At 40.5% G+C, this 17,085-nt stretch overlaps 1 long non-coding RNA gene across 1 annotated transcript; it reads left to right on the top strand.

The window, feature by feature from the left end:
- Positions 1-2,183: 2,183 nt before the first annotated feature.
- LOC123454581 lies at positions 2,184-5,950 on the top strand. The gene is made up of 2 exons (XR_006633423.1): positions 2,184-2,344; positions 4,667-5,950. It is a non-coding gene; the product is annotated as an uncharacterized LOC123454581 (long non-coding RNA).
- The last annotated feature ends 11,135 nt before the right edge of the window (positions 5,951-17,085 follow it).

The raw sequence follows: 17,085 nt of genomic DNA, 5'->3' as shown, positions 1-17,085 counted from the left end.
GTCAGTGCTGCCTGCAGGGAGAAGACTCGTGTGGTGACAACAGACTGAAGAGTTCTTTCTATTATTTCTTAATACCCCAATTCTACAACAACCTTGAGCAATGCTTACCGTAACCGTCTTCAATAAAGTGTGAGATTTACCATGTACCTCAAGATCTGTTGTAGGAAAGTGGGAGTGAAAACTGTGTGCAGACAAGATGCTGCTAAGATATGGGAATGTTGAGGAGAGAAAGAGAGGGTAAGAGAGAATATGGGAAAAGACCAATTGCCCAAGAGGAGATAGACTTCATGGCTACTTTGTAGTATATACGGAGGGAAAGTGTTAAGGCGTATTAATGATATAGGGCATGGTTGGTATTGGAGAAGTGGAGGTGCATGTTGTCTTGAGAATGAAGAGGCTCATTTGGATGAGGAGTCAGTTGTAAGTTATAAGAGGCAGTAAAATTCATAGAAAAGTTTGGACCAGATGTGAAGGTGCACACCTGTAATTCAAGTCCTTGGGAGGCCGATGCGGGATTGTGAGGGAGAAACCAAACTGGGCTCTGTAACTAAAAATTTGGTAAGCAGCCACATTTTTATTTTTTTAAAAAAAGAAATGAATTTCTACAACTCTTAATGTTTGTGGTATGCATGTAAACGTATGTGGAGAGATTTGGCTACTTGTGCTGCAGCACGCCCTAAGATGACATGGAGTATGGGTAGGTTTAGGAACAAATAACGACATGAGATGAAGACGGCTAGGCTGGAGGAGATAGGATAGTGGACTACGAAGCCTGTGCAAACCACAGTATCAGGAGAAATCAGGAAAGGCAAGTTGAAGGAAATATACTTCTAGGTTTCAAGAGTGATGATACTATAGATTTTTCAAACATTGTGGTTAGTTGGGACTTACACTAAGACTCTATGATGAAGACAGAATAGAAGCCAGGCCTGGTGGTACAGGCATATAACCTCAGCTGCTGGAGGCTGAAGCAGGACAAAATTGGAAGTTTAAGACTTTCCTTGGCTATAGAGCAAATTCAAAATCACCTTGGGCAACTGACTGAGATCTGTCTCAAAAGAACCAAAAATAAAAATAAAAATAATAAAACAGGCTAGGGAAATGGCTTAGCAGTTAAGGCATTTTCCTACAAAGCCTAATGACTCAGGTTTGGTTCCCCAGTGCCCACATAAACCAGATGCACAAAATGGTACATGTATGTGGAGCTCCTTTGCAGTGGTGAGAGGGCCTGTTGAACCCATACTCTTGTCTCTCTGCAAGTCTCTGCTTGCCAATAAATATAGTATTTAAAATACACAAAAACTGTGACTATAGCTCAGTGACAGTGCTTGACTAGTGTGTGTGAGGACCTGGTTCAGCTTCCAATACCACGTCTACAAGAAAAATAGATTGTTCCTGAGAGAAAGCTAAAAAATGTCAGAAACACAATGGCAATGAGGAGAAGCTATGTAAATATAGAAATGAGCTGAGAAGAGATGTACAAAATCTTCCATGGAGAAGCACCTGGGAAATGCTATGTACAGTTTCTACCTGTTTGTGCCAGGCTCAGTTGTCAGTGAGCTGGAGTGAGACCAGGTTGCAGAGACAGGACCAGGGACATGACAGAACAGGTTGCAGAGACAGGGCCAGGACTGGATCTGCTGTGGCTAAAGAAACATTTGGCGAAACACTAGGTGTGAAGACTGCAGCAGAAGTGAAAGCTGATATTCTCCAGCAGTGCCCCAGAGTGTCTAGCTTGAAGAGCTCAAAAATGGGAACAATCCTGGTACTGTGTGTAACCAAAGAACTCAGGATTATGAAATGTGCTAAATCTAGTACAGTCATATTTTCAGGCAAGAACTCTGGGATATTGTTGGGGGTGGGGTTACCCCAAGATTTGGCTGGTGGAGGGAACAGTCTGTGGCAATGAAATGCATGTCTTTCTCATCCACCCAGACTCTTGGTCACATAAACCCCATGCAAAAAGTACAATCCCTAAAATACTAGAGATCAAGTTTCAGAGTGGAGGGTTCCTACACAAAGTGTAGAGCTTGCATTTGGAGTTCATTTACTGTGGCAAGAAGCTCTGGTGTGCCCATTATCTCCCTCTCAAATTTTGAAATTTAATGGGCATTAAAAATCACTATTTTAAGATATTAAACAAATAAGGTACGTGTACTGAACAGCCATATTTTACTCAGGTATTTTAAATGCAAAGCAATAACATCATGAACAGAAAAACTGAAAATAAGAAGTCATTAAGTGTTAGTTGAAAGAAAATTACTTGGATCATCTTATGGTAACAGGAAAAGGAGCTAGGTTGACTCAGCAGAATCAAGCAGATACATTGTAGAGGGGATAACAGGTGAGTTAATCTTTTTCCATGTCTCTGAAAGCAGAGCTTTCAGAGCTCCATTTGATACTGACAAATAATATATGGATTAGAAATTATTTTTGTTGATTAAGTTATATGCCCATGTAATTTGACTTACTGATTGATCGATTAGTAGTATTGGGGACTGAATCCAGGGCCTCATTTATACTAGGTAAGTGTTCTACTACTAATGTACATCCTCAGAGCTTTTATGTTGTCTTACCCCCCTTTTAAATTAACTTACAAAAATAAGAATGTTTTTTTTTTTTCCTTATGAATGACTTTTTTCCTTAGGTTGAAGCAACATTTTCCAATGTGAGTCCCTGACAGGTGTAGCAGAAAAGAATACCTCTACAAGATCTCAAACTAATACAAAGTCACTTGTTTATTCTAAAGAACGTTCAAGAAAAATAAAAAGTTCTCATTTAATACACACAAGCCCATAAGATTTGAATGAATAGTCATTTTAAAAAGTATGAAATAGTATTAGAAGAAGACAACATTCCATATTTGACATGTACCTGCCATTCAGTACCTGCATGCTAACTACTCTACCTGAATTCCTGAGACATGCTGTAGGGTTAGTAAGAAACTGTGTCTCAAAAGCCTGCATGGAGAGTGCTTCCAGAAGACTCTTGACATAACTCTGAACTCCACATGTTTATGCCTATATTTGTCTGTGCAACCTTTAAAAATAAATATCTTCACAAATATGAACATAGGTTGAATGGTGTTCACATACTGAGCAAGAAATCTTTCATGTGCAACCCACATCACCCTTTGAAAATAATTCTTGAAAAAGCAAAAAAGTAAAAACGGCTATTTGGGTTGGAGAGATGGTTTAGTGGTTATGGCACTTGCCTGCAAAGCCAAAGTATCCAGGTGTGATGCCCCAGAATCACCCAAGCCAGATGCATGAGTTGACATATGCATCTGGAGTTCATTTGCAGGGACTGGAGTCCCTGGTGCATCCATTTACTCTCCCTCTGCTTCTCTCTCTCAAATAAAATGTTTTGTTTTGTTTTGTTTAATAAAAATAGGTCGTTTGCTATACTTGTGCAAAAATTCATACCCATATGTAAAAAAAGAGGTTGAAAGTATTTTTTTATATTGAGGTTATATAAATTGTGTAAATCTTCCTAACTTTGGTGAAGCACAGTTACGACAATATGACCAAAGTTTGCAGTAGAACTCATACCAAGAGTGGATGATGACCCAAAATTTCTTTTAAAAAATGTATATTCCACAAGATAGTGATGATTATCATTTAGTGTTCCTGAAGTGGAAATTTATCACCAGCAATATGTAAATTCAGATTGATTCCTGAAAGAAGATACTATGTCACAAAATTATGCTAGTGAATTTGGTATAAATGCAATAAGAAAATAGAACAAATATCATGAAAAGCATGATTTTGGGGTAAATTTTTCATAAACATGTCCTTTATGTTAATAATAGACTACTCTTATTCCAGGGAGACAAACACATATTCATTCATCCTGCAAAGTACACAGTGGACACACCATAGCACTATTTTGCTAAAACCAGTTTTGGTGAACTAATGAGTATTAGAGGTACTTAAAATGAGGTGTTACATGCAGGAGCATGGATGACTCAAAGGCAAATGCATCAATGAAACATCCACCTTGATGTTGGTAATTACTTACAAAAAATGCAGCTCCAGAGTAGACTACACAAGGCTAGTTGGAGAATCTGTCAAGCAGTTGCTTACCCTTTATATAAACCTATAGGGGTGTCCTGTGACCTTTTTCAGCTGTCTCAGATTTGTTGGCCATCTTAGTCTCCTAAGCCTCACTCCAGGCAGAATATTTCCAAGAAATTTGCTATACAACAATATTTTTCAATAAAAAAATAAATTATTGGCTCCAAAGTAGGTATATGAAAATGTCCTTCATATTTCACTAGTTACTGAAATACTAATTTGTTAATTACAGGTCATTCTTTTAATCAATATTGTTTCAAAATGTAAAAATAGGTAGTCAAAATTCAAAAGGACACCCTCCTTGGATCTATGTAAACACTGACATAAACATAGCAAACTATAAAATGTGTGTATCTATATGTGCATTCCATTATCATGCAGGATGTGCACTTTAGTGTCCCAACAGTGTGTGGGGCTGAGTAGACTATAGAACATTTACACCACCATAAAATTTAAAGCTCCTCTGATGCCTAAGGAGTCTTTCTGTTTCTTACCAACTTAAAGGGTGTATGAGCTTGCGTCATACTCAAGAGCAGAAAGGTGCTGACATATGGGAAACACCCAGCAACTAATACAGCCATGTTTTGCAGGAACAAGCTTGGGTTGCAAAGGAAAACCAAAGGAACTTGAAAGACACAAGAAACTATGTAAAAGAAGGCAAACATGCTTGCCAGGAGAAGGATGGTTTTAGTAGCTCTGGGCTCAGGAGGATCTGGGACAGACAGTTGTCCTGAGCATATGCTGTGCTGCATTCTTTGTATGTCTGTACAAGAGGAGAACAGTGGAGCTGCTGGCCTACTGCATGAAATCCAGGCACACCATGTCAGGGAATGACAGGAATCATTATTTCAGTAATTTTGTGAGACCAACCTGAATAACAGTATCCATAGTCTTTTGGCCCTGTCATGTTTATATTGCTTCTAATTGCAGTCATGTTCTTTAGAATGCCTATATTTCCAACGAGGTACAGGACCCAGCTGAGGCCTGTGGAGGAATCAATGTATCTGTGTTTTGGGGCCTTAAGTTCTGCCCACACAGAGTCCCTGGGGCTAACGGTCATGGCCTGGAAGGCACTCGAGACAGATGCTGCTGCCCATTCTGGCTATAGAAAAGAACTGTGCAACCTAAATCACCCAGAAAATCTTGGAACCCAAATGCTGCCATTTTTTGTGGCACTCCTCTACAGAGAGGAGTTAAGATTTGGGCTATATTCAAGTGCTACATAATCAAGCCTATGCACATTAAACTGCATCCTGTGAGGTTAAAGACTCATAATTGTAGAGGAGGAAGGAACTACCCAGAACTCCAGCCACAGTCTGTTATAACAAGGTAATTATCAACTTCCATCCTATTAGTTCCTGCTGTTTAAGCCTAGGGATCCTGTGTGAGAATGGGCTGTATGCACAATGTCAGCTGACACCCAACATTCTTAACACCGCATATGAAGTACAAAACTTATGTCTTGAATATAGTGCAAAAGATTTCCTCATCCTTTACCAACTAATATGACTTTATGCAGATGGAAACTATTGTAAACAAAGATGTTGAATATTTGTAAATTTATTTTTTAACTATAGTAAAATGGAAACCTAAATCCTGGCTGAATGGTAATGGAGAGAGTATATTGAGTCATAATTCTGCTGAAAAAGACAGCGAGATGTTTGGACTCTTTAAATAGCCTACTCTGGGCTGGAGAGATGACCCAGTGGTTGAAAGTGCTTTCTTGCAAAGCGTGATGGCCTGGGTCAGTTCCCAGCACCGTCAAAAGCCAGACACACAAAGTGACATATGTATCTGGTTCTCATCCAGTGGCAGGAGACCTTGGTGCTCCTGTGCTTTCATAAATAAGTAATAAATATTTTTAAAAGAGTAAACATACCTGTTTTGAATTAGCTTGATTTTGTTCTCATTGTTTTAAACTGACCATGTTTTATTATTCATTTATTATTAAAAATTTGCTATTTTGGGCTGGAGAGATGGCTTAGTGGTTAAGCGCTTGCCTGTGAAGCCTAAGGACCCCGGTTCGAGGCTCTATTCTCCAGGACCCACGTTAGCCAGATGCACAAAGGGGCGCACGCATCTGGAGTTCGTTTGCAGTGGCTGGAAGCCCTGGTGTGCCCCCCCCTCTCTCTCTCTCTCTTTCTCTCTCTCTCTCTCTATCTGCCTCTTTCTCTGTCACTCTCAAATAAATAAAAATGAAGAAAAAAAATTAAAAATAATTTGCTATTTTGTGAAAGGTTACTGCAAATTACTTGGATATAATACTAAAGGAACCTGCCTGAGGCTGCTGTGAATACATTTCAGCATCAGCATTGTCACCTGTTGTCATATTTGGATCTATGTCAGCAAAAGGAGGACACTGTACCCTATAATCATTTACAAATCTCAGGGTAACAAGTAGTTAATCTCAAAATAGAAAAAAAAACATGTTGATTATGGATCAGTGATGATTCAGGTAAGCTCAAACTAATACTCAAGTTTATTAGTAATGAAGCAAATTGGTGACCAATACAATTAAAGGGGCTCCACACATTCAAAACTGAAATTCATGTGACATGGTGTATTGTGCATATAAAGAATTCGACTTTAGGAATTTCGGTTATTGCCTTATCACCACAGTACCTGCAAGGCTACGGCAGGAGGACTGCTCTGAGTTTTTATCCAGTTTGAGCTATATAGTGACTTGCAGGCCATTATGGGCTACAGAGGGAGACTGTCTCTCAAAATACTCAAGATAAATTATATGAATTTTAGTCTATATTGCAAGAACTTAAGAAACTTTCTTGTTTAAAGCAGTATTTAGAAGAAGCCATCCCGTTCTCTCATAACTATCCCTACAATTAAAATGCCAAATAACGACGCATTTTGGTGTGATGAGGAAAGGCTTAAAATGGGCTGAAACAAAGTGATGTATGTCTGACTTGGTGTTAGAAACTTGTGATGCTATTAATGTTTCCTTAAAGGTTCCTGACCAGTCTTAAAGAGAAGCCAGCCTGAGGGTACACAGTCTGTTCCAAGTCAGCGAGGGCTAGAGTGAGAACATACCTTGAAAAATTAAAAAGAAAAGAATGAAGGAAGGAAAGAAATACAAGAGGTAGATTAAAAACAAGGAGCAAGGGGTTGAGAAAGCCACAAAGATTATGGTCTCCTGAGAAAGAGAGTGCTAGGTAAGTGTAATGGCAGAATTAAATACTAAAATATATTTAAATATCTGAAAGGAAATAAGCTGTATGGGTACCTACAAGTATATAAGGGGAAATCAGTTAAGGGATACATACTAAGGATACGGAACCTTTGAGAATTGGAAAAACAGGTATGTTGTTTCATAGGAAAGAAAAGTTTCCCTGGATCACATGTGCTTATAGTTTTAATATTCAGAAAAAGGGATGGAAAGGTGGCTTAGTGGTTTAGGCACTTGCTTGCAAAGACAAAGGACACAGGTTCAACCCCCCAGGACCCACATAAGCCAGATGCACAAGGGGGCACAAACATCTGGAGTTCATTTGCAATGGCTGGATGCCCTGGCACTCCCATTCTCTACCTGCATATTTCTGTATCTCGCTCTCTCTCGAACAAATAAAAAATTTAAAAAACCTTAAGAAAGAAAAAAAAAAAGCATTCTGAAAAAAATTATAGAAGCTTCCGTGTCATGGGTGAAGCATTTCCCCTGGGAGATGTGAACACATCTATTCACCCCAGTGAGTACCCAAATGACAGACTAAAGCCTGATTGCTCCCAAACTAGTTTTGGTGAAGCAATAAGTTTTGGGGTTACTAGCTGATCAAGGGTTGCTTACAGGAGCATGGGTGAGTCAAAGGCAGCTGCATCTCCACAAAGACCACCCCAGCATAGGTGAGGGTGACAACTCAGAAACTGCATCTCTGGAACACTGCACGCTTGCAGGCAGCTATACCAGGCAGTTTGGAGAGTCTTGCACACTGAGAGTTTCTGCTAGCTTGATGAGTCATGCCCCAAGCAATTGGTTACCCGTGATATAAAAAAGCCTTGTTGGGGGGAGTGGGTTCTAACAACCTTTTCCCCAGACTTGACCTACTGAACCTCCCTCTTTTCTTCCCCCAGGGAATGTTTCAATTCAGAGAAACTTGCTACACAACTACACAGCACTGGTCAGTCTGGCTCTGAACAGTTTTCTGCTCCTATAACCTTGAGAGTGAACCTGTGACCTTTTAAATTTCAGTTCTTGAGCCCCTCCTTTTAGGGGAGGAATATTTTTTCATATTTTATTTATTTGAGGGAGAGAGACAGAAAGAGGCAGATAGAAATAGAAAGAGTATGGGCAAGGCAAGACCTACCACTAGAAAGGATTCCAGATGCATGAACCACTTCCTGCCTCTGGCTTTTTGTGGATACTGGTTAATCAAACTCTAGCATCAGGCTTTGTAATCAAGTACCTTTAAGTTCTGAGCCATCTCTACAGCCCAGGAAGGAATTTAATTCAGAGGAATTTGCCATACAACATTCAGGTCTGATGAAGTGGCAATACCTCTAATACAAGCATTTAAAATTTTTTTTGTTTGTTTTTATTTATTTATTTGAGAGGGACAGACAGAAAGAGGCAGATAGAGAGAATGGGTGCACCAGGGCCTCCAGACACTGTAAACGAACTCCAGACGTGGGCCCTCTTGTGCAGCTGGCTAACGTGGGTCCTGGGAAACTGAGCCTCAAACCGGGGTCCTTAGGCTTCACAGGCAAGTGCTTAACCGCTAAGCCATCTCTGCAGCCCAAATGCAAGCACTTTAGAGGCTTACTCAGTAGAGTTAGGACACTGTTATGTTACTGCGACTTGGGATAAATAACATTCAGCTACATTCCCTCAAAGAAAAGAAATCAAATAAGTTCCGATGTGTCTTAGGTATGAATAAATGAGGTGGAGAGGGGGCAATTAAAATTCTCTATTTTCCCATTGTTCCACGCCTTTGAATACAATCCAGTTCACTATACAGATTATCAGAAGCCCAATTTCATGAAGTGTACTATCCATGCTGTGGTTCTTTCAACTTACTGGCTACTCTTTACTTTCAGTGGCTTTTCAAAAGTGAATAGTATTGAGTTTCGAAGAGTTGTTATCTTTTATACCTGGATTTATGAAGATGCGAATATCAAAGTCTGAACAGGAAAACTGATAGTGAATGATCTGTATACTATTTTTTTCTTTCTTCCATAATGGATTATGTATACCAAGTCTTGTTGTTTCCTATCTTCTCCGAGTGGTATCATTATCTACCCACGCGGGTGGAATTTAGTGAGTATATACTCTCTCACTCTTCCCCCCCCCTCATCTCTCTATGTGTGTGTGTGGGTGGGTGGGTGGGTGGATGGGTGGGTGGGTGGGTGGATGGATGGATGGATGGATGGATAGATGGATTGATTGATTTTTTTTGCCCAGGCCGACCTGGAATTCACTATGTAGTCTCAAGATGGCCTCAAACTCACAGCAATCCTCCTACCTCTGCCTCCTAAATGCTGGGATTAAGGGTGTGAGCCACCATGCCCTGCCCAAATATATTCTTACACACATGTAGTGCTGGGGAGAATTTGTGGTAGTTAATCCCACTTGTTCTGTAGACTTCCACCCAGAGTTCACATACCAGGACACATGTATAGCCATAGGAAAAGTGGGTCATACATACGTAATCCCAGTATGCCTATGGGATTGTGAAGTAGAGACACAAGAATCCTGAAACTCACATAGCAAACAAGACTCAGTCATTCCCAGTTGCAAAACAATACAGATCCAGCCTTACACATGTTGGAAGGAGGGAGGAGATGACTAGCTCAAGCTTGTCCTCTGAACTCAACAAGTGTGACATGTTACATGTCTGTCCAAAACATATATTGTGCACGTACACACAGACACGTAACAAAAATCAAGACAAAGACATACACATATAAAATGATCAGAATGATACTAATTCACCACGTGGTCAGTGAAACCCTTCAGACAGCACAGCATGAACAGGGACCTTTTTGCAGTAGCTTAAATAATACAGTGCTCATTGCAGTTTGTGAGAAAATACAATTTACTGATGTTGCTTTCAATTCGTATGAGAAGAGAGAAACCAAGTAGTATACAAAAAGAAACATGGCAGATTGTGAAAAATATGACAGTCCTTCACATTCGATAGTATAAAGATCCAATGGATAGAAGAAAATTATCAGCTCTGTGGCTATTAGATGAGCTGTGCTGCTTACCTCTATTCATGACTGCCAGGCGGAATCCACGTGTAACACAGCTCTCCCTGTTACTTCTAATCCCTTCAATAAATTTCAAGAAAAATATTTAAAGGTAAGAGCAGTAAAGTTTCTATGTATTTTATGAATTAGAGGAAGCCCTATAGTAGGAATAAGGGAGTGATTGGACCCATTTAACATCATGGGTTCACAATAGAAGAGCTGGAACAAAACAAAAGAAAAAGTATGGCAGGGTGGTCAAGATAGCAGTGTCTACTCTGATGTGTTGGGGGAGAGAGAATAAATACAAAGACAGGGCTGGAGAGATGGCTTAGCGGCTAAGTGCTTGCCTGTGAAGCCTAAGGACCCCGGTTTGAGGCCCGGTTCCCCAGGTCCCACGTTAGCCAGATGCACAAGGGGGCGCACGCATCTGGAGTTCGTTTGCAGAGGCTGGAAGCCCTGGCGCGCCCAATCTCTCTTTCTCCCTCTGTCTTTCTGTGTCTGTCGCTCTCAAATAAATAAGTAAATAAATTGAAATAAAAAGAAATAAAAAGAACAAAAATTTAAAACATTCTTAAATATCCAAAAGAAGATAGAATCTGCAAATTATTAACAGGACATGAGGGGGAAAGTAACAGAGACTGTTAAGAGCATAGGATGTATTTGGACTGGAGAAACAGGGGACTTATTTTTCACGGTAAAGCAGAAGTTCACTGGATAAAGTTAAAGCCTTTGTTTTTAGTTCTGAGAGAGAGAATGGGTATGCCAGGGTCTCTAGCCACTGCAACCAAACTCCAGACACATGTGCCACCCTGTGCATCTGGTTTATGTGGGTCCTGGGGAATCAAACCTGGGTCCTTTGGCTTTACAGGCAAGTGCCTTAGTCACTAAGCCATTTCTCCAGCCCTTAAATTCTTAATAACCCAAAAGATTCAGGCCTGATGAAGTGACAGTACCTGGAATGCAAGCATATGGAGGCTGACACACAAGAGTTATGAGCACAGCCTGTGCCCCAGCACAGGTGGAGCCACGCTGGCCTGTTTCCCCTTGCTTGCAGTTAGTGCAGGAGGAGCCTGAGGCTGGGGCTAGGGCTAGGATGGCTGCTTGAGGGGCATGGGGAACTAGTGGGCTACTTGAGAGTATGGGAATCAGCCAATTCCAGTTTTTGCCCCTTTGAGCCCTCCCACTGGAGGTCTGTTAGAGACCACTCTCCCCTAAAGGACCCAATGAACCCTTAATATCTTGCCTTTCCTCCTGGGGCGGTACAGCACAGTTAGGCAGATGCCATCTTGACTGTAAGTCTCTGGTGCATATATGTTTATGATGGTCATAGCCTGGTGTTGAATTTTTTCCTGCTGAATACAAAGGTGCCTTCTATATCTCTTTTAATTACTGTTGGGCTGATGTCTGTTTGTTCAGATATTAGTATAGCCAAACTGGTGGACTAAGCATTCCTGGTATGGATATCCTGTCTTATGTTATAGTGCTAATTTTGATGTGATGTTTATTCAACTGAAGTTAATTTCTTTGTTTTGCCAAGAATACAGAAACAGCAGCTCCAGGGGGCCTGCGTTCAGCTGCCTGAACTGCCTTGCTCCAGTTGAGCTTTAGTGGTAGCATTACCTGCAGATCTTGGCAGGGCACACTAGGAAGTGTAACTAGTGACTATTTTGGCTAGTTGTCCATACTGTGCGCATGCAAGGGCAGTGTGGTGGTTTGATTCAGGTGTCCCCCATAAACTTAGGTGTTCTGGATGCTAGTTTCTTCAGCTGATGGCAATTTAAATTAAAGCCTCCTGGAGGCTGTGTATTGGGGGTGGGCTTATGGGTGTTGTAGTCAGTTTTCCCATTCCACTGTTTGGCACACCATCCTGTTGCTATTGTCCACCTTATGTGGGGCAGGGGTCCATGTCCACTCTCTGCTCATGCCATCATTGTCCCTGCCATCATGGAGCATCCCCCTCGAGCCTCTAAGCCAAAATAAACCTTTTATTTCCCCCACAATCTGCACTTGGTTAGATGATTTCCACCAGCAATGCAAACCTGACTATAACAATAAAGTGGTACCAAGGAGTAAGATTTCTGCTAGATACCTGACTATATGGTTTTGACCTTTTGGAGCCGATTTTCAAGAGGAAAGTAGAAAGATTTGAAACCTTGGCCTAAGAGATGCCTTGCAGTGCTGTTAGTACAGCTTGATGGACTATTCCGGTCAGAGTTGAAAGACCTGAATGCATTAAGAATTATGGACTGTGAGGTTTGGTATGAGGGTGAGAAAGAGCTTTGCTTGAACTGTGCTAGACACAGTTTGAGAGGCTTGCTGCTATGGCTGTGACCTGAGAAGTTGTGCAGGGTTGCATTGCATGTAAATGAAATGGTGTGAGAAGAGGGATATGGCACAGAAAAAAATGAAATCTTTAGGCCTAAATTGCTGCCTGTTCACCTGCAAATTGTTTGAGAGATTATACCCATTGAGATTGGGTCAGCTGACCTTCACTGGGGCAATAGGAAGAATGTAGACTCTTCTGAAAGGGCGTGAGTGCTCAAGGAGTATCCTGTTCTCCAAAGTCTGCTTTATTCCCCTCTGAGTAGCCTAGCCGGAGGGGCAGAATCGGAATACCAGAGATATTTTACTGGTTAGAATTATCAAGACTTGGAGATTTGTCACTGACTAGAGGTTTTGGACTTGAAGCTACAGAGTGTGATGTTTGCCCTGGTTGTTTTCAATCTTGTGTTGGCTGAATATTCCTGTGCTATGCCCAGTGCCCTCTTTTGCAGTATGAATGTTTATTCTCTGCCATTATGGGTGTTTTGTTTTGTTTTGTTTTGTTTTTTGGCGGGGGAGGTTAGCATTGTGGCTTAGTTCAAAGATCTTGGACTATGGGGATGTATGAACTTTGTTGGAATTGATAAAAACTATAGGGAATTTTAAAGTTGGACAAATGCATTGCATTTTCATCATGTATGGTTCTCAGTTTATGGGGGCTACTGGCAGATTGTGGTGGTTTGATTCAGGTGTCCCCCACAAACTAGATGTTCTGGATGCTAGGTTCCCTAGCTGATGGCAATTTTGAATTAAAGCCTCCTAGAGGTGGCATATTGTTTGGGGTGGGCTTATAGGTGTTATAACCAGTTTTTCCATGCCAGTGTTTGGACAAGTCTCCTGTTGCTATTCTCCACCTTATGTGGGCCAGGGGATGGTGTCAACCCTCTGCTCATGCTATCGTTTTCCCTGTCATCATAGAGCTTCCCACTCAAGCCCATACCAAAATAAATCTCTTATTTTTTTCCCCCCACAAGCTTCTCTTGGTTGGGTGATTTCTAACAGCAATGCCAAACTAACTGCAACAGACAGGAAGAGTACAACCAGGTCTAAGTGGGTCTGATCCCTATAAAGGGAGTGTACTAGCAGGTGGTCTACATATTTGACTTATTAGGGCATAGGAGTAGCCTTTACCTTGCATCTGAATAGTCTAGTCCGTATTATTCATAAAATGAAGACTGATAGGCTATCCATGTGTCTGGGTTGGGTATACTGGGGAATGGGTCTAGTCTCTAGTCCAAGTGGGCTCAACCATCAATGCGTATGCAGAACTACCTAGGGAATAGAGGTATTTCTCTTCTTGAATCTCCTTAAGTCACCTTTAGAGGTTTTGAGATGAAGAGTTTTGGGTCACTTATGTACAGCATCATGTCATCTGTAAATAGGGATAACTGGACATCTTCCTTTCCAATTTGAATCCCTTTATTTCTTTCTCCTGTATTATTGCTTGTGTTAGTACTTTTAGTACTATGTTGAAGAGCAGGCACCCCTGTCTTGTTCCCACTCTCAGTGGGAAGTCAGTTACTCTTTACCCATTAAGTATTATTTGGCTTTAAGGTACTTTATGTATAGCCTATATTGTGATGAGATATAAACCCTCCATTCCTATTCTTTCCAACATTTTGATCAGGAAGTTGTATTTTGTGAAAGGCCTTCTCTGCATCAATTAAGATGATCATGTGGTTCTTATGGTTAAGTTTATTTAAGTGGTGTACTATGTTGACTGATTTCTGTATGTTGAACCATCCTTGCATCCCTGGGATGAAACCTACTTGATCAAGGTTTATAATGTTTTCGATGTGTTGTTGAGTTTGGCTTGCAAAGATTTTGTTCAGGATCTTTTCATCTAAGTTCATCGTGGATATAGGCATATAGTTTTCTTTTCTTGTTGCATGTCTGTCTGCTTTTGGTATTAGTGTGAGCTTCATAAAAGGACTTGGGGAGGATCCCTGTTCACTAATTATATGAAACAGCTTGAGAAAAATTGGTTTAGGTTCTTCAGTGAAGGTTTGATAGAATTCAGCTGAGAAGCCACCTGGTCCTGGCCTTTTTTTTGTGTGTGTGTGGAGGTATTTTTATTACCTTTTCAATCTCCATGTATGTGGTATGTTTGTTTAGGAAATTAATCTGCTCTGAGTTTAGTTTTGGTAGGTGGTTTGTGTCTAGGAATTCATCCATCTCTTACAGATTATTCAATATTGTGGGGTAGTGCTTGCCTCGGCAACACATGTACTAAAATTGGAACAATATTGTGGAATAGAGGTTTTGGAACTATGCCCTGATTATTCCTCCAATTTCATTTATGCCTATTATGATCTCTCCTTTTTCATTTCTGATTTTGTTAATTTGAAACCTACCTCTCTCTCTCTCTCTCTCTCTCTCTCTCTCTCTGGTTGATCAAATTGGCCAGGGGTTTGTCAATCTTGTTTATTTTTTCAAAGAATCGGCTCTTTGTTTCATCAGTTTTTAAAATTATTTTCATAGTTTCCAATTTATTAATTTCTGCTCTGATCTTGATTATTTCTTTCTGACTGTATCTCTTGGGTTGGATTCTTCTTGTTTTTCCAGTATCTTTAGGTGGATAGCTTGGTTATTAATTTCTGATCCCCTTGTCTTTGTAATGAAGGTATTCAGCACTATGAATTTTCCCATTTAGGACTGCTTGCACCATGTCCCATAACCCTTGGTGTGTTATGTTTTCATTATCATTCAATTCTAGGAATTTTACAATTTTAAAATTTTTTTTCCACAATCCATTCATTTTTTAAAAGTGTGTTTTTTAATCTCCAGGAGCTGGTGGAGTTCTTGATGTGTCTCTTGTTGTTAATTTCTAGCCTGAAAGCATTATGATCTGATGTAATGTAAAAAGTTACTTCAATTTTCCTAAATTTATGGAAGCATGATTTATGGCCTAATATATGGTCTATTTTGGGTAAGGTTTAAGGGCCTGCAGAGAAGAATGTGTATTCTATAGAGTTGGGTTGGAAAGACTGTAGATATCTCTTAGGTCTAGTTGATCTATGATGTTGAACTTTATTATTTTTGTGTTGATGTTCTGCTTGGATAATCTGTCTATTGATGGTAGAAGAGTATTGAAGTCTCTGACTATGGTAGTGTTGGTGTATATTTCTGTTTTGTTGTCAAGGAGATTTTGTTTTATAAACTGGTATAGCTGTGTTTGGTATGTGTAGATTTATGATTGTGATGGTCTCACATTGGCTTGTTCCCTTGATGTGTAAGAAGTGGCTTTCTTTGTTATTTTTCATTAAATTTGGTTTGAAGTCTATTTTGTTAGTAATTAATATAACAACACAGCTTATTTTGGGGGGTTTCTTTTGGCCCTCTGACTCAGGGGAACAGGGATGTAGGTACCCAGTGGCCAGTCAGGATACCAGAGCAAAAGGCCTGCTTCCACAGCCCACGTAGGACCCATGTCTCCCCAAGCAAGGGACAATGGGACCTATTGTGACGAGGGAACTGTGAGGAGCCAGGGAGCAGGGATCTGGCCTACTTACTCAGAGCTATGAGCACCCTGTGGTGCAAGGTATCTGGGAATTTCAAACCCAGGGACACTTCAATCAGGAAGCAAGAACAGGGGGTCTGCTTCCACATCAAACTCACTGGGTTCAGTCTGCCCCAAGCCAGCTTCACAGGGAACTACCAGGACCCAGAAACTTGGAGGAGCCTGAGAACAGGGTTCTGGCCTACTCACTTCACAACCCACCCACACCCTCTGGGGCAGGGTACCCAGACCAGGGAGCTGGTAGGAACAGAGGAATAGTGAATTGGCCTACTCACTCCATGCTACACCCACATGCACACTATTCTGGCATAAGAACAGAAATATAGACCAATGGAACAGAATTGAAAACCCATACCTTAGGTTAAGTAATAACAGCTACTTGATCTTTGACAAAGGTACTAGTAGTGTAGACTGGGGAAAAGACAGCATCTTCAACAAATAGTGTTGGACAAATTGGATGACTATATGTATTGAAATGAAATAGACCCATTCATTTCTCCATACACAAAAATCAAGTGCAAATGGATAAATGACCTCAGTATAAGACCTGAAACTCCTCAACTACTGGAAAAAAAAGAGGCACTCTCCATGATAAAGGAGGGGGAAAAGAGTTCCTGAACAAAACCCCAGGAGCCCATGAAATTAAACAAGTACTCAACCAATGGGATCTCATGAAGCTAAAACCCTTTTGCACAAACATACTATAAGCAGAGCCAATAGATTACCCACTGAATGGGATAAAATCTTTGCCATCTATGCCATCGACAAAAGCTCAGTATCTAGAATCTACAAAGTATTTTTTAAAAAACCTAAACAATAAGAAATCAAACAACCATTCCAAAAGTGAAGCAGAGAACTGAATAGTGACTTCTCAGAGGAAGAATTACAAATGGATAACATGCAGTAAATATTCAACATCCCTAACCATTAGGGAAATGCAAATTAAAACAACTATGAGATTCCACCTTACCC

The sequence above is a fragment of the Jaculus jaculus genome, chromosome 14, assembly GCF_020740685.1.
Source record: "Jaculus jaculus isolate mJacJac1 chromosome 14, mJacJac1.mat.Y.cur, whole genome shotgun sequence".
Taxonomy (NCBI): Eukaryota; Metazoa; Chordata; class Mammalia; order Rodentia; family Dipodidae; genus Jaculus; species Jaculus jaculus.
Note: the sequence above shows the minus strand (reverse complement) of the source record. Positions and strands in the feature narration are given on the sequence as shown.